The sequence below is a fragment of the Haematobia irritans genome, chromosome 2 (genome assembly GCF_050003625.1).
Source record: "Haematobia irritans isolate KBUSLIRL chromosome 2, ASM5000362v1, whole genome shotgun sequence".
Classification (NCBI taxonomy): Eukaryota; Metazoa; Arthropoda; class Insecta; order Diptera; family Muscidae; genus Haematobia; species Haematobia irritans.
In genome coordinates this window covers 133,450,384-133,475,682 of record NC_134398.1, presented here as the reverse complement: position 1 = coordinate 133,475,682, position 25,299 = coordinate 133,450,384, and the positions used below count along the sequence as shown (strand labels likewise).

Sequence of the window (25,299 nt, the reverse complement as noted above, 5' to 3'; positions counted from 1 at the left end):
ATACCAACATTTTCCTTGTAAAATCGCCACTGCTTAGTCGAAAAGTTGTAAAAATTACTCTCATTTTCCTAAACTGGTAATACATATATATCGAGCGATAAATCATAAATAAACTTTTGCGAAGTTTCCTTAAAATTGCTTCAGATTTAAATGTTTCCCATATTTATACCCTTCACCACTACTGTGGTACAGGGTATAATAAGTTTGTGCATTTGTATGTAACGCCAAGAAGGAGTAATCATAGACCAACCTTTTAGTATACGGATCGGCTTAGAATTAAATTCTGAGTCGATTTAGCGATGTCCGTCTTTCTGTCTCTCCGTCTGTCTGTCTCTCCGTCTGTCTGTCTGTTGGTGTATTTTTGTGTGCAAAGTACAGCTCGCAGTTTTAGTCCGATTGTCCTAAAATTTGGTACAGGGTCCTGTTTCGGCTCAAAGACGATCCCTATTGATTTTGGAAAAAATCGGTTCAGATTTAGATATAGCTGCCATATATATTTTTCACCGATCTGGTCATAATTGGCGTGTATATCAACCGATCTTCCTCAAATTCCGTACATCCGAATATTTTATGAGTCTCGAAAAACTTGCAAAATATCAGCCAAATCGGTTCAGATTTAGATATAGCTCCCATATATAGCTTTCGCCCGATTTACACTCATTTGCCCACAGAGGCCAATTTTTTGCTCCGATTTAGTTGAAATTTTGCATAGGGAGTAGAATTAGCATTGTAACTATGCGTGCCAAATTTGGTTGAAATCGGTTCAGATTTTGATATATCTCCCATATATAGCTTTCGCCCGATTTACACTCATATGACCACAGAGGCCAATTTTTAACTCCGATTTAGTTGAAATTTTGCATAGGGAGTAGAATTAGCATTGTAGCTATGCGTGCCAAATTTGGTTGACATCGGTTCAGATTTAGATATAGCTCCCATATATATATGTTTTTCTGATTTCGAAAAAATTTAACATTTTCCTTGTTATATCGCCACTGCTTAGTCGAAAATTTGAAAAGTGACTCTAATTTTCCTAAACTTCTAATACATATATATCGAGAGATAAATTATAAATAAACTTTTGCGAAGTTTCCTTAAAATTGCTTCAGATTTAAATGTTTCCCATATTTTTTACTAAAATTGTGTTCCACCCTAGTGCATTAGACAACTTAAATTTTGAGTCTATAGATTTTGTAAAAGTCTATAAAATTCTGTCCAAATCGAGTGATATTTAAATGTATGTATTTGGGACAAACCTTTATATATAGCACCCAACACATTTGACGGATGTGATATGGTATCGAAAATTTAGATCTACAAAGTGGTGCAGGGTATAATATAGTCGGCCCCGCCCGACTTTAGACTTTCCTTACTTGTTTTTTACTAACTCTGTGTTCCACCCCAGGACATTAGCCGACTTAAATTTTAAGTTTAGAGATTTTGTAGAAGTCCAACCAAATTTTATTCAAATCGGGTCAGATTTAGATATATGTATATGGGAACATAACCCTTTATGTGTAGTACCCAACAAATTTAATAACTTGATATGGTATCGAAGATATGGATCTACAAAATGGTGTAGGATATATTATAGTCGGCCCCGCCAGACTGTAGACTTTCCTTACTTGTTTAAAATGAACCTAATTGTTGGTAATATCCAATTCTCCTTTTATGAGAACAAAAAACATTTTGTTCCCTTCCTTAGTATATAAACTATTCCAAATACTAAACCCTCTTTCGCAATATAAGTTTTCTTAATCGTTACGTAAGACACTGTATTCATTATAAAATCCATCATTGTCTACAGACTGGAAAATTCCTAAATACGACTGAGCCTCTAAAACTTTCTTCCAAGGAAATTTTTACATCAAACGTCGATATTTTGTTGAAATGTTGTTTCTTGAAAGCGTGTATATATTAACAAAGTCAGAGCATTCCATCAGAAACATAGAATATTTCAAAAGATTTAAATTGTTCGTCGCCAGGTTGTCTCTGGTCTGACTCTGGCCATTGAGCATTGAGTATTCCATTCCAGTGTCTCGTGGCCTAAATTAATTGATACAATTAAAAAATTCATCTTTGTGATGGATTTGAATCAATTAACTCATGGTTACTTTTTTGAATCAATAAGACAAACTCAATAAGACAAAATATTACCCAAACAAGGTCTTAAAACTTTTCCATCATTGATATGACAAGATTTCATAAAAATTTAATGGTCTTAATATATATTTTTGCACTTCTAATTTAGTGTTTTGGTGAAAAACCGAAATTGTATCGGGTCGTCGTCATAATTCAAGTCCTCAACTTGTTGGTTAATTTTCCATTGTATGCCTGTGTTCTGGTCACTTATTATACCCTCCACCATAGGATTGGGGTATATTAACTTTGTCATTCCGTTTGTAACACATCGAAATATCTAAGACCCCATAAAGTATATATATTCTGGGTCGTGGCCCCCATATAAACCGATCCTCAGATTTGGCTTGGGGAGCCTCTAAGAGAAGCAAATTTCACCCGATCCGGCTGAAATTTGGTACATGGTGTTAGTATATGGTATCTAACAACCATGCAAAAATTGGTCCACATCGGACCATAATTATATATATAGCCCCCATATAAATCGATCCCCCGATTTGGCTTGTGGAGCCTCTAAGAGAAGTAAATTTCATCCGATCCGGCTGAAATTTGGAATATGGTGTTAGTATATGGTCTCAATGGACCATTGGTCCACATCGGTCCATAATTATATATAGCCCCCATACAAAACAATAACCAGATTTGACCTCCGGAGCCCCTTGGAGAAGCAAAATTCATCCGATTCGGTTAAAATTTGGTACGTGATGTTAGTATATGGTATCCACCAACCATGCAGGAATTGGTTCATATCAGTCCATAATTATATATAGCCCCCATATAAACCGATCCCCAGATTTGACCTCCGGTGTGTGAGAGAAGCAAAATTTATCCGATCTGGTTGAAATTTGGTACGTTGTGGTAGTATATGATATTTAACAACCATGAAAAAGTGGTCCATATCAGTCCATGATCATATATAGCCCCCATATAAACCGATCCCGCGATTTGGTTTTGGAGCCTCTTGGAGGAGCAAATTTCATCCGAGTCAGTTGAAATTTGGTACATTGTGCTAATATATGGCCGTTAACAACCATGCCTAACTAGGTCCATATCGGTCTATAGTTATATATAGCCCTCAGATAAATCGATCTCCAATCACACAAAAATTGGTCCATATCTAGTTCATAATTCTATATAGCCCCCATATAAGCGACCCCCCATATTTCAATTCTGGCTCTCTACGTACCGTGCAAAAGTCCATGTCCATTCGTAATTATTTGTAGACTTACCTATACATAACTTTTTTGTCTAATAACATATATACCACGTATGGACTAATTCAATTTAGAAAACGAAGTTAAGAAGTTTTAAGATACAACAACCCAAGTAATTCAATTGCGGATTATAGTCTTTCGTAGAAGTTTCTACGCAATCCATGGTGGAGGGTACATAAGATTCGGCCTGGCCGAACTTACGGCCGTATATACTTATTTTTCGTCCAGGGTCGCTATAAAAGGAGGGAAGATAAAAGGCATCCTTGTTTCATATCGCTATTTGTCTTGAAAGCGAACCGCTCAATTTGCAGCAACGTGAAACTCGAATGTAAGAACCGTCACACTGGGATTTTATAGGATTGAATATTCTCTCAGGTTAGGTTAGGTGGCAGCCCGATGTATCAGGCTCACATAGACAATTCAGTCCATTGTGATACCACATTGGTGAACTTCTCTCTTAGGTACACTCTTCTTTGCAAGAAACTCCAATATTCTATCGTAATGAAATATGGCTACCTATGTTATGTTACATTGAATGAAGAATTTTCTTTTCTGAGGAACGAAATTTTAAACAAACAAAATTTTCTTTTGATGCCAAGACATTCTCTTTAAAAGCAAATAAAGAAGATTAGAAGCAATTGTTTCATTCATTCGAGTTTATTTGCTATTACAGAAACTAATTTACATTAACCCTTTCACTACCGATGTCCACTTAGAAGGACATTCGAAAAATACACCAAATTCTATTTTCCCACTTAGTTTCGATTTATTTCTCGATGTTATTTTAAAGTAGAGGCTTTAATCTAAATAAGCTATAAATATAAAATAAATTTTTATAAACTTATTTAACAATAAACGAAAAATACGAAAATTTAAGACAATTTTTCTTCTGTGTTTCTAGTAAATGGACGTTTATACAAAAACTATAGCTGATACTTTTACGGGTTCTTTTATGTATTTTTTATCACACTTTGAAAAATATTATAGGCCAAATTAGGCTAATTTTCGTAATGCCATTTGGTCACAATTCATGAATCAAATTTTCAGAACAAGCTCATAACATATTGCTCTTGAAGTAATTGAGGTAGATTTTCAAAATTCTACATGCTGTTAGTACAAGTAAAAACAGATGAAAAATAAAAGTTGTTAACATTAGGTTTATTTCGGTAGCGAAAGGGTTAAATGGGAATTTCATTTGTCTAAAATATAGTTCCGGAGAAAAGTATTTTTTCTTTGGGTGTAGAATTTATTGGGTGTCCCCTCCATATTGTTGGATGGTGGTTATTATGAAGTCACCCAGAGAAGGAATGTGATTACCTCAAACATGTTACAAGAACCAAATGTTATTTTTGGGTGATAAACATGTAATATGATTGTCGCAAACATGTTATTTTATTGAATATTATATATATAAATTTGGGCAACCATTTTACAATGCCATAACAATGAAAAAAAAAAAAACATTCGATATCTTCTTAGAGGCACAAGTTCATTATAGGCGTCTTTAAAGTCCTGTTACTCTTTTTCAATATAATTAAGTGAGGTTTAGTAGATATTTACTACACTCTTTGGGATGTGAGGAGTGTACTTTAGCTGTGCCAAATTTAGTGCTGTTTTCATTTCCTTCAATATTCCTAATATATGCCTTAGCATTTGACCTAGACCTCTTCTGAAATACAAATTTGTTAAGTAGTGTAATAAATCTTAATGACAAAAATGTTAATCAAATTTAAACCATTTAACATATTATAAAGAATATTTAGTATTTTTACGGATTATATATATTTCAACATTGGCGACAGCACCTATCGTGTCTGTGTTTATTTATGAATATGTTTCAAAATTAAGTTTTTGATTTGGCGTCGCTTATTATAACAAACAAGAATGCTTTTTGCTTTCATTAAACTTGTTCAAAAATATTATCTTAAGACCTCCAGACAATATATTTTCTCTGTTATTTAGTTTGAATATGTATTTATTCATTTCGGTGGCAACATATTTTCATAACAATCACTCGATAATTCTGTTCTCATAAAATTCAAAAGGATTTTGGGGGGATTATTATCAGTTAACTGGGGATTATGGCAAGAGCAAGATCCATAATTACTTAATAGCTTGTTTAGTGTATTTACATATATCAATATACATATATACTTTTAAGTTCTCATATTAATAATCAGCTTTTAAAGAAATTTGTAAAGCTTTAGAGGCAAGACCTATGGTACTGCGATAGTATATTGTGAAGAATGCACTGCAAAAAAAGCATGCCCGTTTCCAAAGATTTTGTCTTTACTTTAAAAATTTTGCTATTGATTCCGAGCAAAAGAAGCAGAGGATTCACGTAAGGATACTTTTAAGACACAATTCTCTTTTAAATTTCGGTTTTGTGTACTTTATTCTAGGAAGCAAATTTTAATTTTTCGTTTTTTCATCAAAGTCCTTTAAAAACAAGTTAACGACAACTTTATTTTCCAAATTCAGACTCGACTTCCAGTAGAAATAATGCTACGTTTAAAGTAAAAACGTCTTTAAAATAAACTGTTGAAAAGCATGTCCTATTTTTGAACGATTTTTTGCTTTGTCAAGATGCAAAAAGACAACAAATTTAATGACAATTTCATTAATTTTAAAGAATTTCTCTGCATTAATAAAGTCAAGTTGGCCTTAGCCCCAAACATTTTTTCTTTCATGTTATGATACCCATTTTTAAACGAAATCACTTAATAATAAGGACAATGTGACTCCATTGAAAAGTTTATCGACTTTTGGACAAGGAAAAAAGCTTTATATTAGAGAAATGCGTCTTCTATTCTAAGCTAAATTTGCATTCGTATTTTAAAGACACAAAATCTTTGATCTCACGACAATATTTTTTTCAGTGTGGTATATATTAGAAAAAAAGGTAAGTCTACAAAAAATTACGAATCGATATAGACTTTTTGCATGATACGTAGAGGCCAGAATTGAAATATGGGGGTCGCTTATGTGGGGGCTATATACAATTATGAACTTGATATGGACCAATTTTTGTGTGATTGGGGGTCGATTTATCAGAGGGCTATATATAACTATAGACCTAGTTAGGCATGGTTGTTAATGCGATATATTATTTAGCACAATGTACCAAATTTCAACTGACTCGGATGAAATTTGCTCCTCCAAGAGGCTCCAAAACCAAATCTCGGGATCGGTTTATATGGTTTAAGCATGGTTGGTAAATATCATGTACTACCACCACGTACCAAATATCAACCAGATCGGATGAATTTTGCTTCTCCATAAGGCACCGGAGGTCAAATCTGGGGATCGGTTTATATGGGAGCTATATATAATTATGGACTGATATGAACCAATTCCTGCATGGTTGTTGGATACAATATACTAACATCACGTACCAAATTTCAACCGAATCGGATGAATTTTGCTCTTCCAGGAGGTCAAATTTGGGGCTCGGTTTATATGGGGCCTATATTTAATTATGGACCAATTTCGACCAATTTAAGCATGGGTGTTTGAGGCCATATATTAACACCACGTACCAAATTTGAACTGAATCAGATGAATTTTGGTCTTTTCAGAGGCTCCGTAGGTCAAATCTGGGGATCGGTTTATATGAGGGCTATATATAATTATGGACCGATGTGGACCAATTTTTGGCATGGTTGTTAGAGACCATATACTAACACCATGTACTAAATTTCAGCCTGATCGGATGAAATTTGCTTCTCTTAGAGGATTCGCAAGCCAAATTTGGGGGTCCATTTATATGGGGGCTATACGTAAAAGTGGACCGATATGGTCCATTTGCAATACCATCCGACCGACATCAATAACAACTACTTGTGTCAAGTTTCAAGTCGATTCAACAGACGGACGGACAGACGGACGGACATGCTCAGATCGACTCCGAATTTCACCGCGACCCAGAATATATACTTTATGGGGTCTTAGAGCAATATTTCGATGTGTTACAAACGGAATGACAAAGGTAATATACCCCCCATCCTATGGTGGAGGGTATAAAAAAGATTTGTGTCTTAAAATTATCCTTACTTGAATTCTCCGCTTCTTTGGCTCGGAATCAATACCAAAATTGTTAAAGTAAAAACAAAATCTTTGGAACCGGGCATGTTTTTTTTTTAGTGTACAATTGGTGGTTTGTACAACAAATGAAAACTTGTGCAAGTTTCCACTAACGCTAAGTAAACGGAAGTAACCAATTGGTGCCTTAAAAATATATATACACAAAGAAAATTTAATAATTTTTTTTTTCTACCAGTGTATGCCTAAGGTGACGGTGACACACAATATGTTTGAACAATACAAACAATATTTTGTTTGGACCAATGCTGAAAATATATATGCTTGAAGCAGAATGTGTTTGGGGTATATGTTACAGAAAAGTTTTTTTTAGGGTGCATGGAAGCCAGCGTGGTGCCATGGTTAGCATGCCCGTCCTGCATACACAAGGTCGTGGGTTCGATTCCTGTTACGACCGAACACCAAAAAGTTTTTCAGCGGTGCATTATTCCACCTCAGTAATGCTGGTGACATTTCTGAGGGTTTCAAAGCTTCTCTAAGTGGTTTCACTGCAATGTGGAACGCCGTTCGGACTCGGCTATAAAAAGGAGGTCCCTTGTCATTGAGCTTAACATGGAATCGGGCAGCACTCAGTGATAAGAGAGAAGTTCACCAATGTGGTATCACAATGGACTGAATAGTCTAAGTGAGCTTGATACATCGGGCTGCCACCTGACCTAACCTAACCTATGGTGCATAGAAGACGCTTTTCTCTGATATAAAGGCTTTTCCTGAAGTCATTTTGTCCTTATAGTTAGGTGATTCGACTTACAAAAGGGTATGTTTACATGATAAAAGGAGAGCATGATTACTTTTGTAGGATATTGTACTGAAATCAATACGATTATAGGTTTGTGGAGATGGTTATTCTTTGCAGTCTGTTGATTGTCTGTACACGCAAAAAAATAATTCTTGCCTCCCAAACGAAATTTTAGACAAACAAAGTTCGTTTTTCATTTGCTTTTCGCTGAAAGGAAGTGTATTTGGAAAAAAGTATATACTTTTTGTGATAAACGTTTATTCTTTTCCAGGATGTAAAAACAATTTCATAAAGACTAACTCAAAAAAAAATTTTTTCCGGCTAATTGCATTTTCCCTCACATCTTTCTCACTTCCACGATTTTTTTTGTTCTTAGCGACTATTTCTGTAATACAAACAATGTAGAAGAAATTATACGATTTTATAAATTTTAAATTTTTTTACCTTTCGCCTGGACGGAGAATCGAACCGCGGACCATGCAATTTGTAAGCCAACACACTTTCCACTGAGCTATGTAGCCGTTATTGTCATCAATAGACAATTACCCATATAACTAAGTTATATTTATATAGCATAGCTTGCGGCGCCCACGAGCCGATTAAACAAACTTTATTTAATAGAAAAATACATTTAGTTGGGCACCGTGGAGCACTGGTCGCTACGTCCGACTCACATGCCAAGGGTCATGGGTTCGATCCCTGCTTCGACCAAAGTTTTTTTTTTGTTTTTTTTTACATATATTCCAAATAGGGTCGGAAGATTCCGAAAAATGTTCAACATTACATTGTACTGTATTAAATTTTTACTATGAACTGTAAAATGTGTCTTATTAAAGACCTAAAGTCAGAAAAGGACAGTGTTTGATATAAACGAAATGAACTGTGTTGTTGGTTCAAAAATAACTTTTTATTGAAAAAATAAAAATTTTGTAACAAACGAATTCTTTTGGTGATAAAAGTGTATAATTTTCGAAGCAATTCAAAAAACTCTAACAAAAGAAAAACGTTTTCGGTACACGTTTTCCAAACGTTTTTTTTTCTTTGCGTGTAGGTTTCGCACTGAATGCTAAATTTCAAAGTTTTCATCATGAAATACGAAAATTTTATCTATCTCGTGACAATATTAAGAATCTCCAAATCTCTAATCTCTACCTACTATGGTAGGCATTCGCTGTGCATTCAATAAATATAATTTTTAAATATGTAAACCACCAACCACATCTAAATATCCTATAAATTTTACCAAAAGAAATTCTGTTAATAGTTTTATATTTCCTGGAGTACATCGATAATGACAAGTATCTTCATATTCACTTCTTATTTTTTACAACCTAAAATCTTTTGTTTTTATCACCACAATCCCAAAGAAAATCAATGTTTTCCCACCTCTATGCTAAACGACGCGTTTCATCATAAATTAATTAAATCGACAACAGAGAAAAAAAACCTAATTTATTTATAACAGAGAAAAAAATCTCAAATACATACTCGCATACCTCAATCGCACTTAGCAAAGGCACAAATCTATTTAGATTTCTTCTTCTTAAGTGCCTTAAAAATATAAACGCTAAACTGTTGAAGACAGTCGATGAAGAAGTATCTGTGGCATTAGCATTTCCCAGACGGATGGAGCTGGTGCTTCTCTATCTTTAAGAAGAAATTTAAAAATTTATATGTTTTTAATTATATAGACATTTTTTGTTTGTTCGGAGAATAGAAACTTATTTCGTCCAATAAAAAACAAAATATCAAAAGTTTCTTTTTGCTGTTTTTTTTTCATTCAACTCGCTGTTTGATAGATTATTTAGTTCGGAAATATGTTCACATCTCCAAATAGAATTTGTCTGGTCTTTGTTATTTTTTGTATTTTCAGAATTCTTGTAAAAAACATGAAAACAAACGACAGATTGTGTTGAACTATTAGCATTGGATGTTGCAACTTAATATACGGTCGGCCATTTGGTCCATCATCATCATCATCACCATTTCATCTTCCAAGTGCTATGACAGTTTGTGGTTCAATGTCTGAGTTACAAATTTGGCATTTTTTATGTTCATGTCGGACGCATTTCTTTGCTAGGAAATTTTGGCTACAAGAAATGCAGTAATGCCAATTTTTATACCCTTCACCACTACTGTGGTACAGGGTATAATAAGTTTGTGCATTTGTATGTAACGCCAAGAAGGAGTAATCATAGACCAACCTTCTAGTATACGGATCGGCTTAGAATTAAATTCTTAGTCGATTTAGCGATGTCCGTCTGTCTGTCCGTCTGTCTGTCTGTCCGTCTGTCTGTCTGTCTGTTGATGTATTTTTGTGTGCAACGTACAGCTCGCAGTTTAAGTCCGATTGTCCTAAAATTTGGTATAGGGTCCTGTTTCGGATCAAAGACGATCCCTATTGATTTTGGAAAAAATCGGTTGAGATTTAGATATAGCTGCCATATATATTTTTCACCGATCTGGTAATAATTGGCGTGTATATCAACCGATCTTCCTCAAATTCCGTACATCCGAATATTTTATGGGTCTCGAAAAACTAGCAAAATATCAGCCAAATCGGTTTAGATTTAGATATAGCTCCCATATATAGCTTTCGACCGATTTACACTCATTTGCCCACAGAGGCCAATTTTTTGCTCCGATTTAGTTGAAATTTTGCATAGGGAGTAGAATTAGTATTGTAACTATGCGTGCCAAATTTGGTTGAAATCGGTTCAGATTTGGATATATCTCCCATATAAAGCTTTCGCCCGATTTACACTCATATGACCACAGAGGCCAATTTTTAACTCCGATTTAGTTGAAATTTTGCACAGGGAATAGAATTAGCATTGTAGCTATGCGTGCCAAATTTGGTTGAAATCGGTTCAGATTTAGATATAGCTCCCATATATATGTTTTTCTGATTTCGACAAAAATGGTCAAAATACCAACATTTTCCTTGTAAAATCGCCACTGCTTAGTCCAAAAGTTGTAAAAATGACTCTAATTTTCCTAAACTTCTAATACATATATATCGAGCGATAAATCATAAATAAACTTTTGCGAAGTTTCCTTAAGATTGCTTCAGATTTAAATGTTTCACATATTTTTTTACTAATATTGTGTTCCACCCTAGTGCATTAGCCGACTTAAATTTTGAGTCTATAGATTTTGTAGAAGTCTATCAAATTCTGTCCAGATCGAGTGATATTTAAATGTATGTATTTGGGACAAACCTTTATATATAGCCCCCAACATATTTGACGGATGTGATATGGTATCGAAATTTTAGATCTACAAAGTGGTGCAGGGTATAATATAGTCGGCCCCGCCCGACTTTAGACTTTCCTCACTTGTTTTAGATTATATTGAGGGGGAGATTTAAATGGGGGAGATAGTATACCTCTACTTCACTTGCCAATGGAAATTCTCCCATAGGAAGGACAAGTCATTTTATATGTGAGTTATCATGGACCGATGAAGGTACAAAATTTTAATCGAATCGGAGAAATACTTGCCTTCAGAAGACTCAAGAATTCTTATCGGGATTTCGGTTTATTTTCATTAGCTAGACTGAAACTTATTAATTTATTGTGGTACCACAGATGTCTGCCTAATATTATACTCTGTAATAAGGTCGAACCCGCTTTATCAATTTATAACAAATCTCAGAAGTGGAACGACACACGGATTAAAATTGAGCCAATTTTTTTTTTCGTTGACTCCATTTTAATGGAGCAGAACTTGTCTTTGTTAAATATATGGTCATGCCATATCGATGTCTCCAATGTGGACAATTGCCGTGGGACGTTTGCTATATTAAAATTAATCTCTCCACTTTTGAGAGGTTTTATACGCCCAATTTGGGACAATATGACCAGCTAGCATTGTCATTCTGTTTATAACAAATCGAACTTTTGGTCTCAGACCCCACAAAGTATATATATATATATATATATATATATATATATATATATATATATATATATATATATATATATATATATATATATATATATATATATATATATATATATATATATATATATATATATATATATATATATATATATATATATATATATATATATATATATATATATATATACTAGGTTGTGGTGAAGGTTAGGTTATGTTAGGTAGCAGCCCGATATTTCAAGCTCACTTAGACTATTCATTGCATTGTGATACCACAGTGGTGAAATTATCTCTTATCCCGATTCCATGTTAAGCTCAATAAGCTCCGAATGGCGTTTCACATTGCAGTGAAACCACTTAGATCAGATTTAAAATACTCAGAAATATCACCCGCATTACTGAGGGGGGATAATCCACCGCTGACAACCTTTTTTGTGTTTGGGCGAAGTTGGGATCGAACCACGACCCTTTGTATGCAAGGCGGACATGCTAACCATTGCTCCTCGGTGACTCTCAAAGGTCGTGCTAAAATTCAGCCTATTTCAAAATACATTTTGATGTTTCATAGTAAACATTTAATATAGTAGTGTGTAATGTCGAACATCTTTTCGGAATCTTCCGAACGTTTTTGGAATATATGAAAAAAAAAACATTGTTGGTATTAGGTCGAGGTAGGGATTGACCGCACGACCCATTGTATGCAAGGTGGGCATGCTAACCATTGCTCCACGGTGACCAGTATGTTTCTGTCAAATAAAATTTCTTTACATCGGCTCGAGGTTTGCGTTGATGGCTAAGCGATAATTGTCTGTTGATGACAATAACAGCTACGTAGGAAAGTGGATAGTGTGTTGGCTTATGTTACAAATTGTATGATCCGTAGTTCGATTCTCCGTCCAAGCGAAAAGTAAAATTAAAAAAAAATCTGTAAAATCAGGTATTTTCTTCTACATTGTTCGTATTACAGAAAATGGTGCTTAGAACTAAAACAAGTATATACGGCCGTAAGTTCGGCCAGGCCGAATCTTATGTACCCTCCACCATGGATTGCATAGAAACTTGTACTAAAGACTGTCATCCACAATCGAATTACTTGGGTTGTGGTATCTTAAAACTTCTTAACATCGTTTTCTAAATTGTGAGTTAGTCCATACGTGGTAGAGAGCCAGAATTGAAATATTGGGGTCGCTTATATGGGGCCTATATACAATTATGAACTTGATATGGACCAATTTTTGTGTGATTGGGGATCGATTTATCTGAGGGCTATATATAACTATAGACCGATATAGACCTAGTTAGGCATGGTTGTTAACGGCCACATACTAGCACAATGTACCAAATTTCAACTGACACGGATGAAAGTTGCTCCTCCAAGAGGCTCCAAAACCAAACTTTGGGATCGGTTTATATGGGGGCTATATATGATTATGGATTGATATGGACCACTTTTGCAATGGTTGTTAAATATCATATACTACCATCATGTACCAAATTTCAACCAGATTGGATGAATTTTGCTTCTCCAAAAGGCAACGGAGGTCAAATCTGAGGATCGGTTTATATGGGTGCTATATATAATTATGGACTAATATGAACCAATTCCTGCATGGTTGTTGAATGCCATATACTAACATCACGTACCAAATTTCAACCGAATCGGATGAATTTTGCTCTTCCAAGGGGCTCCGGAAGTCAAATTTGGGGATCGGTTTATATGGGGCCTATATATAATTATGCACCGATTTCGACCAATTTTTGCATGGGTTTTTGAGGCCTTATATAACCACCACGTACCAAATTTCAACTGAATCAGTTGAATTTTGGTCTTCCAAGAGGCTCCAGAGGTCAAATCTGGTGATCGGTTTATATGGGGGCTATATATAATTATTAACCGATGAGGACCAATTTTTGCATAGTTGTTAGGGACCATATACTTACACCATGTACCAAATTTCAGCCGGATGAAATTTGCTTCTCTTAGAGTCCCCGCAAGCCAAATTTGGGGGTCAGTTTATGTGGGGGCAATATGTAAAAGTGGACCGATATGACTCATTTGCAATACTATCCGACCTACATCAATAACAACTACTTGTGCCAAGTTACAAGTCGATAGCTTGTTTCGTTCGGAAGTTAGCGTGATTTCAACAGACGGACGGACGGACGGACATGCTCAGATCGACGCAGAATTTCACCACAACCCAGAGTATATTTACTTTATGGGGCCTTAGAGCAATATTTGGATGTGTTACAAACGAAATGACAATGTTAATATACCCCCCATCCTATGGTGGAGGGTATAGAAACTCGTGAAAGTGAGAAAGGTGTGAGAGAAGATGTAATTAGCCAGAAAAGAACAAAAATTGAGTTAATCTTTGTGAACGTGTTTTTATATCCTGTAACAGAATCAATGTTTATCAGAAAAAGAACACACTTTTCATCCAAACAAACTTCCTTCCTTAAACTAATCAAGAACTAGTTTTTTTTTCTGTTTTTATACCCACCACCATATAATGGTGATGGGGGTATAATAAGTTTGTTTTATCTAACATAGACTACATATGCCATTTAAAAGCCAATACGCAATCCATGGTGTAGGGTACATAATATTCGGCCTGGCCGAATTTTTGACCGTATATACTTATTCTATTTAACTAATCTTTTAATTTATTTCTATATTTTATTTCGGTCATTTTTTTCTGTGCCCTGGCGTTTTTTGTTAGAATTTGCTTTTGGATCAGCATCAGCTAATGAACACGCAGTACATAAAGTAAAAACCTGTCAAAATTCTTGACCACCTATTATCGAGCACGACAATAAATTAATGATAAAATATTCTATGTATTCTATGTTAGTATTTGAAAATATTAAAATGGCCTTCTTTAAATACACATATACATTTATGCTTTTTAATAATTATAGGCATCAACAAAATTTAATAATTGGATTGTGTTTTTCATAGATTTTTAAATTTTTCACAAACATGATCACCTATGTCTCAAATATTTGTCATAGTTTCTAATAGCGTTTCATTTTTAAAAGTTAGGTCATCCTAAATCTTACACTAAAAAAAAGCATGCCCGGTTCCAAAGATTTTTCTTTACTTTAAAAATTTTTGTATTGACTTCCAGCTAAAGAAGCGGAGAATACAAATAAGGATACTTTTAAGATACAATTCTGTTTTAAAGTTGGGTTTTGTGTACTTGCTTCTAGGAGCAAATTTTAATTTTTTGTTTTTTTCTGCTTTTTTTCTTGATGATCTTTTATGATATCAAAGTCCTTTAAAAACGAGTTAACGACAACTTTTTTTCCAAATTAAGACTCAACTTCCAGTAGAAATTATGCTATGTTTCTTTTAACTGAGGCATTTTTTATACCCTTCACCACTACTGTGGTACAGGGTATAATAAGTTTGTGCATTTGTATGTAACGCCAAGAAGGAAAAGTCTGAGACCCATCGTTTAGTATACCGATCGTCTTAGAATTAAATTCTGAGTCGATTTAGCGTTGTCCGTCTGTCTGTCTGTCCGTCTGTCCGTCTATCTGTCTGTCTGTTGATGTATTTTTGTGTGCAAAGTACAGCTCGCAGTTTTAGTCCGATTGTCCTAAAATTTGGTATAGGGTCCTGTTTCGGCTCAAAGACGATCCCTATTGATTTTGGAAAAAATCGGTTCAGATTTAGATATAGCTGCCATATATATATTTTTCACCGATCTGGTCATAATTGGCGTGTATATCAACCGATCTTCCTCAAATTCCGTACATCCGAATATTTTATGAGTCTCGAAAAACTTGCAAAATATCAGCCAAATCGCTTCAGATTTAGATATAGCTCCCATATATAGCTTCCGCTCGATTTACACTCATTTGCCCACAGAGGCCAATTTTTTGCTCCGATTTAGTTGAAATTTTGCACAGGGAGTATAATTAGCATTTTAGCTATGCGTGCCAAATTTGGTTGAAATCGGTTCAGATTTAGATATAGCTCCCATATATAGCTTTCGCCCGATTTACACTCATATGACAACAGAGGCCAATTTTTAACTCCGATTTAGTTGAAATTTTGCACAGGAAGTAGAATTAGCATTGTAGCTATACGTGCCAAATTTTTTTGAAATCGGTTCAGATTTAGATATATCTCCCATATATAGCTTTCGCCCGATTTACACTCATATGACCACAGAGGCCAATTTTTAACTCCGATTTAGTTGAAATTTTGCACAGGGAGTAGAATTAGCATTGTAGCTATACGTGCCAAATTTGGTTAAAATCGGTTCAGATTTAGATATATCTCCCATATATAGCTTTCGCCCGATTTACACTCATATGACCACAGAGGCCAATTTTTAACTCCGATTTAGTAGAAATTTTGCACAGGGAGTAGAATTAGCATTGTAGCTATGCGTGCCAAATTTTGTTGACATCGGTTCAGATTTAGATTTAGCTCCCATATGTATATATGTTTTTCTGATTTCGACAAACATTTTCCTTGTAAAATCGCCACTGCTTAGTCGAAAAATTGTAAAAATGACTCTAATTTTCCTAAACTTCTAATACATATATATCGAGTGATAAATCATAAATAAACTTTTTCGAAGTTTCCTTAAAATTGCTTCAGATTTAAACGTTTCCCATATTTTTTTACTAAATTGTGTTCCACCCTAGTGCATTAGCCAATTTAAATTTTGAGTCTATATATTTTGTAGAAGTCTATCAAATTCTGTCCAAATCGAGTGATATTTAAATGTATGTATTTGGGACAAACGTTTATATATAGCCCCAACACATTTGACGGATGTGATATGGTAACGAAAATTTAGATCTACAAAGTGGTACAGGGTATAATATAGTCGGCCCCGCCCGACTTTAGACTTTCCTTACTTGTTATTTAAAGAAATCATCCTTAAATTAACTGAAATATTTAATCCTTAGATTTAAGATAAAAACGCTTGAAATATAGTTATTTCAGTTATAACATTTATTTTGACGATTTAGCAAATTCGGTTTAAATTGTTAGTTAGAGTTAAGAAAACATTTTTTACTTTCAAGTATCCGTTATAATTTGGATTTTTAAACTGACATTTGTTTGTACGTGAATAGCCTTATTAATATACTGCGATAAGAGAATGAAAATTCGTTGAATGAGATTTGTATCCTAATTTTAATTATATTGATCATAGATTTAAAGTCAGATCGGTCGCTAAAAAATGTCTTTAAAGAAGCCGCTTCTTTGGCTCGGAATCCATACCAAAATCCTTAGGGAAATTCGACATTTTTGGTGCTAAGTAAACTTTTTGTTTGAGTGTACATAGGTTAGTTTACCTTTCCCTTAAGTATAATACCTTCCATATACTTTCTATGTACTTTTCACTTTTTTTTTTTGATTATACTGCCGGTTTTGCGAAAGCTTTTCATAGTAATCGGGATCAATGGATCATTATTTGATTTATCTCTGTGTCTAAGAGTAATACAATTGAACTTTTGCATATTTCTAACCATTGACCACTACCATTGCTATAGATTTCGTAAAGCCATGGGGCTTATATTTTCCTATTTGGTAGCCATATGATGGCAACAACGAGCAACTTACATATCTCTGCAGTCACTGTTTGTGTCACTAACCATAAGTCACTTTTTGGTGACATACGTAAGCAACCAGCTGTAGCTGGTGGCAGCATTCACAAACAATTTCGCTTTCGTTTGGTAACATCAGATCTCAGATACATATAAATTGGAGGGAGGGAGGGGAGACAGAACTCAAAGCACATGTGTTCTTTATGTCATAGTTCTTTGCCCAAAAGACTTTTGTGTATAACAAATAGTTTACACACATTTTTGATGTTCAATATATGTTTGTATTTTCTATTTTTTGTTTTGTTTTTGTAAAATGACATAGTGAATTTTAAAGAATACTGCCATATTTTGCCATTGTGTATTGTATTTAATTGGTTTGGGTTCAGATTTCCCTATTGATTCTGGACCAAAAGTGGGCTTCTTTAAACTAAAGACTTTTTCAGGAAGCTTCCCAACTTTACATCTAGGCTCTATAACATTGAAAATAGGATATACATGCTATTTATGAAAGTTTTCATTTTTTTTAGCATTATTTAAGAATGTTATTTATGAGACACTTTTGAGTAAAAGAGTGTACGCAGAAGCTAATTGTTTACCAATAAAGTATATGTATACTGAGTCGTGGTCACATTATGAACCGATTTAGCATTGTCCGTCCATCCTGTTGAAATCACGAACTTCCGAATGAAACAAGCCATCGACATGCAATTTGGCACAAGTAGCTTTTATTGATGTATGCAAATGGGCCATTTCGGCCCAGTTTTGAATTCCGCAGCCTCTTGGAAGAGCAATTTCATTCGATGCGTTTGAAATTTGTTATTTGATGTAAGAATATTCCATCTAATGACTATGGAAAACGGTTTATATCGGTCCATAGTTATATAGCCTCCATATAAATCGATACTCAGATTTGACTTCCGGAGCCCCTTAGAGGAGCATATTTCATACGATACGGTTGACATGTGGTAGGTGATCATTAGCGTAGCTAGACAATTTTCCTAGGGGGGGCTATAGCCCCCCTAGCTAAACATTTATAGACTGAACTTATAGGTTCAATTAATGTTTTACTTCATAAAATTGAATAAAAAATAAGACATCAAAATAACTCGACAATTAATTTATAATAAAGCAACTAAAAGTAGTTCCACACTTTTCCCAGCAAAAAAAATTGTGAGTTGTTCTAAAGGCACAACTTTAAAAGTACTTCCAAAAATGTCCTCAATTATTTTAATTACACAGGAAGTTTTTTAATTCATTTTTTTCATATTTTAATGTGTAATTTTTTGTTTTCTTTCTTTTCAAATAGTTTAAAAAAGAGTAAGAATAAATAAATTTGTACAAATTATTCAAATTTTGCCACAAAACTGCTAAATCCATTATAGAAAAATCGATAATTTTGGAAATTATTCGAGGAAAAACGTTTCAAACAAGCGTTAGAATGCATTAAAAATCATAAAAACAATATAAAAATTATTTATTTGGGAAAATATCACAAAATTTTTTAATTCAAAACACTGAATTCGAATCTCACCTTAAGAAGTGATGCAAATTCATTGCAACGGCTGTTGAAACGGTGGACATTTTTCCTATGACAAGCTCATATTACATTCATTGCTTCTCCGCCAATTTTGCACCACTTCTAGACCCAAAAATAACATTTTCACTACTTTTTTGGCAACGCTTTTTCGCAGCATTATTAAGATATTAATTTATGAAAGAATAGTTTTAATATCAATTACTATTTTATAATTAAATTGACTAAACTAAATCAATCATAAGTTCAACCACAGATTAATTTCATAAATATCTGACTTCAAACATTGCCATCGGCAACTGCTACCACAACCCAAGTAATTCGATTGTTCATGAAAGTCTTTAGCGGAACTTTGTGCGATTGTATATACTTGTTTAATTTTTATAAAAATTAAAAAAATATTGACATTTATTGAAAAATGGAAAATCATAAATAGAGTTTCAAATTCTGGGGGGGGGGGGCTAACATTTTTCTGGGGGGGTCTAAGCCCCCTCCCCAGAGGCCTTCCTACTCTTATGTAGGTGATTTCAATATATTCCTCCTCACAACCGTATATAGTATATAGTCCCCATATACACTGAAAAAAAAAACATGCTCGGCTCCAAAGATTTTGTCTTTATTTTAAAAATTTTGGTATTGATTCCGATCCAAAGAAGCGGAGAATACAAATAAGGATACAATTCTGTTTTAAAGTTGGGTATTGTGTACTTGCTTCTAGGAGCAAATTTTAATTTTTTAATTTTTTATTTTCCAAATTCAGACTCGACTTCCAGTAGAAATTATGCTATATTTCAAGTAAAAAATGTGTTTAAAATAAAGTGTTGAAAAACGTGTCCTATATTTGAACGATTTTTTGCTTTGTAGTCAAGATGCAAGAAGACAACAAATTTAAAGATAATTTCATTAATTTTAAATAATTTTTATACCCTGCGCCACACTATGGAACAGGGTATTATAAGTTAGTGCATATGTTTGCAACATCCAGAAGGAGACGAGATAGACACGTGGTGTCTTTGGCAAAAATGCTCAGGGTGGGCTCCTGAGTCGATATAGCCATGTCCGTCAGTCCGTGAACACATTTTTGTAATCAAAGTCTAGGTCGCAGTTTTAGTCCAATCGACTTCAAATTTGGCCAAGTATGTGTTTTGGCTCAAAATAGAACCCTATTGAATTTGGATGAAATCGGTTCAAATTTAGATATATATTTCGCCCGATATGGTCTTATATGGCCCCAGAAGCCAGAGTTTTACCCTAATTTGCTTAAAATTTTGCACACGAAGAACAATTAGTACTATAGTAAAGTGTGCCAAATTCTATTGAGATCGGTTCAGATTTAGATATAGCTGCCATATATATTTTTCACCGATCTGGTCATAATTGGCGTGTATATCAACCGATCTTCCTCAAATTCCGTACATCCGAATATTTTATGAGTCTCGAAAAACTTGCAAAATATCAGCAAAATCGGTTCAGATTTAGATATATCTCCCATATATAGCTTTCGCCCGATTGACACTCATATGTCCACAGAGGCCAATTTTTAACTCCGATTTAGTTGAAATTTTGTACAGGGAGTAGAATTAGCACTGTTGCTATGCGTGCCAAATTTGGTTGAAATCGGTTCAGATTTAGATATATCTCCCATATATAGCTTTCGCCCGATTGACACACCCAGAAAAAAGTGACCCCTTCTTTAAGTTAAAATGAACTCATTGTGAAGAAAGTTGAACTTCGTATAGCGCCAAAGACATTTTTATTTGTTTGAAAGATGTGATTTTCGTAGAAATTAGGTAGAATGCATTCCGTATATTAGTTAACATTTTCCTATATTTATGTACCACTATACTACAGAATGAACAAATTTAACTGAATTGAATTCATATATGGAATGATTTTATTGAACTTTTTTCATTCATTTGGACAAATCTTACATATTTGTGGTAAACCTTTTACTTCAAAGTTAGATCTGCTTACCTTCGTTTTTAAATACAATTTTATGTATTTATATAAGCAATTTTTTCTTCAATAAAAGACATGTTTTATTAATATATTAAATATATTTATTTAGAATCAACAGCATCGACTGGCCTTGAAATATTAAAACACATTTTTTCTTCTTGTAGTACCTTTCACTTTGAATAATTTGCTGCCTAGCAATTTTGTCCACCTTCTACAATTTCAATACCTACAAATATAAACAAAAAAATCCAAAACCAATTTTTTCACAAAAGGTTAGCGTCACTGAATATTACCTGATAATTGAAGATTCCAAAATGAAGTTGAATGACGGGTTTGTTATTCTGCTGGTGTTTTCTTTTTTATAAACCAATTTTCAAAAAACGAACATTTTTCTCACTAATTTAAAATAACAAATATTTTATATATTTTATTTGTTTTTTATAATATTATTTTACTATATTATTTTTTAACAATCTCTCCGTATACCATAACAACGCGATTCCAACTAAAAAAACAACCCACGCGCAAACATATCGATTACATCAAAGACAGGTATCGATTACAGGTAGATAAAAGAAATGTAGGAAATTTTCCTAAATTCTAACAAGTGTGTTTCCTTAAGTTTTGTAAGGATTGAATACTTCTTAGTACGAATGAACTAAAATATTTTTCTATGCCAAGTGTTATTCGTATGTATGATAAGCTTTCTATAATAAAGGAAGTCAGAATTATCATTTTATAAGAAATCTTACTAAATTTGAGGAAACTTGGTTTTAGTTCGGTTTTTGTTTATTTTTACGAATGCTTTGTTATCAGTGAATAAAATGTTCTTGTTCAGTAGTAAATTCTTATACCCAGCGAAGAAAACAGTATTAGTAAAATTCCATGCCTTATTCTAGTTTATGAACTATTCCTAACTGCTTTCAGTTTAGGATTTTTTTACTGAAACAAGTAAATTTTATTATTTCACACAAAATATTAACTGAGTGGAAATAAAATGGCTAAACTAAATTGATGAACATTTTTTCCTTTAGTTTCGAAGACACTTTTTTCTGGGTGCACTCATACGTCCACAGAGGCCAATTTTTAACTCCCATTTAGTTGAAATTTTGCACAGGGAGGAGAATAAGCATTGTTGCTATGCGTGCCAAATTTGGTTGAAATCGGTTCAGATTTAGATATAGCTTCCATATATATGTTTTTCTGATTTCGACAAAAATGGTCAAAATACCAACATTTGCCTTGTAAAATCGCCACTGCTTAGTCGAAAGGTTGTAAAAATGACTCTAATTTTCCTAAACTTCTAATACATATATATCGAGCGATAAATCAAAAATAAACTTTTGGGTTTCCTTAAACTTGCTTCAGATTTGAGTGTTTCCCATATTTTTTACTAACATTGTGTTCCACCCTAGTGCATTAGCCGACTTTTGAGTCTATAGATTTTGTAGAAGTCTATCAAATTCTGTCCAGGTCGATTGATATTTAAATGTATGTATTTGGGACAAACCTTTATATATAGCACCCAACACATTTGACGGATGTGATATGGTATCCAAAATTTAGATCTACAAAGTGGTGCAGGGTATAATATAGTCGACCCCGCCCGACTTTAGACTTTCCTTACCTGTTCTGAATTATTAAAGTTAAGTTGACCTTAGCCCAAACATTTTTTCTTTCATGTTATGATACCCATTTTTAAGTGAAATCACTTAATTATAAGGACAATACGACTTCATTGAAAAGTTTATCGACTTTTGGATAAGGAAAAAAAACTTTATATTAGAGAAATGCGTCTTCTCTGCTAAGGAAAATTTGCATTCGTATTTTAAAGACATGAAATCGTTGACCTCACGACAATATTTGTTTCAGTGTATAAACTTCCCAATGTGTCTTCCGGACCTTCTTGGTAGAGGAAATTTTTTGGGATCCCGTTGAAATTTGATATGATATTGCCCCACGGGAGCCACCACACATTGCTTCGAAAACAAATCATTTATAACAACGAAGGGATTTTGGACGAAAGAGTTTTGTCATGTACTGCGATTTATATTGATGTTATTAGGTTCGACTTTTTAATTTTAGTGCGTTCTTGTTGTTAAGTATCATTCACAAAAATAATATTCTGTTAACTTTATAATTATAGCCCCCATATAAACCGATACTCAGAGTTGATTTCCGGAGCCCCTTAGAGGAGCATATTTTATACGATACGGTTGAAATTTGGTCGGTGATTTCAATATATTCCTCCTCACAACCGTCTAAAAATTCCTCCATAAAGGACCATAACTGTATATAGTCCTCAAATATAAACCGATCTCTAAATTTGTCTTCCGGAACATCTTGGAAGAGGAAATTTCTTGGGATCCCGGTGAAATTTGGTACGATTGCCCCACGGGAGCCACCGCACATTGTTTCGAAAACCTCTCATTTTTTTTGTCATTAGTAATTTGTAAATTGCGCATCCTAAAATTTAGGTTGCGTAATCTTTAATGAAGTAGTCAGTGTAGATACAATGCGAGATAGCTTCTTAAAAATACCTTTATTTTAAAGAAGCTGCATCTTTGCCTCGGAATAAATATCAAAATCCTTAAGGGAAGGTCAAAATAATTGGATCCGAGAAAACTTAAATCGTGGCCTATATTCAAAGATTTTTTATCTTTTTGTTATGAATCATATCACATATTCGCACTTACTTATTTATAACCAATCAAATATTTAATCGCAGATAAATCCTAATATAGGACAACTCTTTATATCATTCGCATTAACATCTTGAAAGTGTGATGGGAATGAATGACAGACACACATTTTGTCATCTGGTCGTTGTGTGTTTGATTGCTTGATTTGTTGTGGCGCTATGCTTCAAGTGTCACAAAATCATTTTTCAAATACCCACCCAGAATGCAGCCGGTTCTTCTAAGCTTTCATCGCACATCATATCTGCGGTATGTACTAAAACAAATGTTCATTAAATAAAATATTGAGAGCGAATGAATGACAAAGATAAATTTAAAATTTATTACTAGGTAAGCACCTAAGAAATCTTAAAATTTTGAAATTTTGTTTTAGAGGGGAGAATAAAATTCAATATTTTTATTAGATTTTATGTGGCAAACATATTTGAAATTAGCTAAAACAAAACATTTTTCAACTTCATCAGATATGCACGTAGAGGCATCAGTTGTTTTGTGAAAATAATTTTCATTGTTCATATTTTTTGGCCACAAATATTTTGTCATATCGAAGGAATTTTGTCAGCCAAACGAATGTGTGAGTGTTTGGCTAGATGGGAATGATGGTCATCATCTAGGCAGATATTAATATTTTTTGTGTAGGATTTTTTTCATTTTGAAAAATTTGGTTTGCATATTTCTTTATTTTATTTATTTATTTTTTGTTTATGAAATATGCAGGGCGTACGGATTGGTTGCAGACTAAATATTTTAAGTTTTTTGTTTTATTAAATATACCATAAATTCTTTTAAATTAAAATGCTCAATTACTATTTACGTTGTATAACAATTTCTGCTAGATATGATAATAAAAATTTTGAGGATAAAGTCTTTCAGGTAAGACATAAACTTTCATATAACACATAAAACTTTATTTTAATAAGGTTGTTGAACTTATTAAGAATAAAATGAAAAAATTGTAATTTTACAGTATGAGAGTTAAACAACAGATAACTCCAATATTGCAGCGTTAAATTTTTTGTCCAGCAAAAGCGGTAACACGTTCATTCCTGCACTCAAAAAAAGGATACTTGGAAACAAAGATTTTCATCTTCTTTGGACGATTTTGGTATTGATTCAGAGCATACGACATACGAATTTAACGGAGGGACGAAAATTTACAATATTTGTGTTCTAAGTTTGATGAAAAATATTGAAGTAAAAATTATAAACTTAATTTTAATTAAATTTTTATTAATTTAAAGAAATTTGTCCTTAATATTGTGTAAATTGCATGTCCTAAAATGGTTGCATAATCTTCCATACACTTCATTAAATCCAACTGGTGAACCAACCCGTATGAGATTTAAGTTAATAATTTCCATAATTCGAAAAACTAATAACCCAAAAAATTCGCATTCGTATTTTAAGAACATGAAATCTTTGGTCTGGCGGTCATAT

At 33.5% G+C, this 25,299-nt stretch overlaps 1 protein-coding gene across 2 annotated transcripts in view; it reads left to right on the top strand.

Annotated features, from left to right (window-relative positions):
* salr (spalt-related) overlaps positions 1 to 25,299 on the top strand; it is a 113,855-nt gene that overhangs the window by 3,099 nt on the left and 85,457 nt on the right. The window lies entirely within an intron of this gene.